This window comes from Bos grunniens, chromosome 18 (genome assembly GCF_055505025.1).
Source record: "Bos grunniens cultivar Pamir isolate PY7600 chromosome 18, Bosgru_T2T1.0, whole genome shotgun sequence".
In the NCBI taxonomy this organism is placed as follows: Eukaryota; Metazoa; Chordata; class Mammalia; order Artiodactyla; family Bovidae; genus Bos; species Bos grunniens.
This window is the reverse complement of record NC_141182.1, coordinates 54,105,171-54,107,827: the sequence shown is the minus strand read 5'-3', so window position 1 is coordinate 54,107,827 and position 2,657 is coordinate 54,105,171.

Genomic DNA, 2,657 nt, shown 5'->3' with positions numbered 1-2,657 from the left:
GATGGGTGGCAGTGCTGACTGTCGAGGGCACCGGGGACTTTCGGGGAGGAGTCACCGGCTCCGCCAGGGGTGGGTGGAGCTTGGGGAGAGGAGATAGGATGGGTTGGGGTTTTGTGGTAGGGTTGTGGGGGCAGAGCTTGGGCGGGGTGTGGGTGGAGGGACGGAAGTGGGGGCACAGGACCGAATCTCCCCATGCCCCTCCTTTCAGTCCCTAAGCGCTCCCTCCCCAGGGGCTCGAGCAGCAGCCTGAGGGGGCAGAGCCCTGACTGGCCAGTGATACACATGACAGTTCAGCTCAAGACTCTTGTCCCCTGTCTGCCCCCAGTGTGGCAGCGAAAAGCTAGTCGCGAAGTCAACGTGCCGACCCAGAGTACTGAACACCCCCTTTCCGTACCTGCCCGCATGGGGTGTAGGGCCTGCCCACTCGGAACACCTCCACCCTCCTGGGACTCCTCTCCTCGAGGTGGCCAAATCTCAGTGGCTGGGTGTTCCCTCAGCGGGAGCCAGACCCTGTGCTTAGCTCTTCGGGTGCCATTGCACCGGGTTCCCACAACCTCAGACCGTGACACGTGTTGCAGAGGATGGGAGATGGAGGCCGGGCCTCGAGGCAGCCCCGCAGGTTGTTCAGGGCCCAGCAGGTCATCAGAGTTTGTATCCAGTCCCTGGGGACCCCCTCTGCTTGCTCGGAGGCCTCCACCCCTACCAGCCAGGGGTCCTTGGGCCAATCCCAGCATCTCTCTCGACCTCAGCATCCCCAGAAAAGAGCCAGACAGTAATGCCCACCTCCTGGCTTATCAAGGGCTGCCCCCCAATGCCCAGAACAGGGCCTGCTGCCTGTCAGGGCCCCATGAACACTTAGGGAAGGATGAAGGCCTGTGAAGGGCACTTGAGGAAGGATGAAACCCTGAGAAGTACACACTGCTGTTGGGACTTCACGGTGGCAGTCGCCCGCCCGTCTGGACAGAGGGCACAGGTGGGCAGAGGGCAGGGAAGGATGAAGGCCTGTGAAGGGCACTTGAGGAAGGATGAAACCCTGAGAAGTACACACTGCTGTTGGGACTTCACGGTGGCAGTCGCCCGCCCGTCTGGACAGAGGGCACAGGTGGGCAGAGGGCCATCAGGTGAGGCTGACAGGAGCCCAGCTTCAGGCGCCATGCAGCCTCACCCCCCCCACCATCCCTCTAGGCTCCGTGCTGCTTCCCCAGGTGGTGGTTTAGGTTTTCACCCCAGCCTCAGACTTCCTTCCCCAGCCCCAGCCAGCCCCCGGATGTGGTGGCAGATTCGCTACTGTACCGACCTCAGCTGCCCCAAACAGCCCTCTTAGGAGCAGCAGGGGGCTCGTCTTGAGGTCCTCAGCCCCACCCAGCCCTGCTGGTCGGGAGCCCATCTCAACCTGGGTGCCTCTGGGGCTCAGCCAGGCCGTGGCCTCTCGATGCAGCCCATGGGCGGCAGCTACCTGCTGGATGATCTTGGACAAGTCACTCTGCCTTTCTGAGGGTTCAGCTTCCGGTATGTAAACTAAATGGTAGCCACCCTTATTATTAGCTGGGGAGGAAAAATCAAGTCCAAATGGCTCCTTGAAGGGGTGTTTTATGACAGGCCTGGCACATTCTAGGGCCTCAATTCATACTTGCTGAATGACTGAGCAAACCCACCCACAGCACCTGAGTGTCTGAGGTGCGCACCCCTTTATCTCAGCACATTAGAGTCACAGCCAGCAGGACTGAGCTTCTGCTGTGTTGTAGGCACACTTACACCGTCTCATCCTCACAAAGACCCTCGGGGTCAGTCCAATTGTCCCATCTGAGAGATAAGAGAAACAGGCTCAGAGTGGAGAAGTCACCAACCTAAAGTTACCCAGAGATAAGACACGTGCACACTTCCCCAGAACAATGTGCTTTCCCTCTGTGAGGTGGTGAGGATGTGTGGTCCTCCCTGGTTGCTATGGTTCTTTCAGGCTCCCCGAGGCTTTTATCTGGCTCTTCACCCTTCTAAAGACTGGGGCAGAGTGGGAAGCTGACTACAGGAGGAAGGAAACTACACCCCTTCTCCACCGGCCCTGCGCCTGACTCTACCAGTCCTGACACTCCAGTCTGTTCGTGGCACTTTGGCCACGGTCGTTGGAGCAAGACCTGAGGCAAGGATCTCTGTCCATCTGGAGGCCTCGGTCTTCCCACCTGTGGAATGGGCTGGGGTGTGTCGCGAGGGAGGACGGTGACGCTCTGGGAAGACGCAGGCTCACTCCGGAGAGCGGACCGGACCTGACACCGTCTCCCACCCTTTCCCCTGCGGTGGGCGCCGGATGCAGGCCAGGCGAGATGGCTCCTTTCCTTAAAGGGCCAGACGCCTCTTCAGCCCCGGCCTCGAAACCTGTGGTGGGGGTGAGGGTGGCTTGCTCCTCCCTTACCAGCTGAGGGAAAAGTCAACTTTCCAGACAAGGCTTTGTTGGTGGGAGGAATCAGTCTCTCCTCCCAGTCCTGCATCTCCCACCCCAGGTCCCCAGGCCTGGGCGGGGGAGGTGTTACCCCCAACTTGGAGGCGCGCTGAGCCCGCCCTCCTCTTCCGCCCCCAGGCTCTCATCAGGTTCCACCCTCTCTGACGTCACCAAGAGCGGTGCCGATTGGCCGACTGAACTGTCACTCTAAACACTTCCTCCT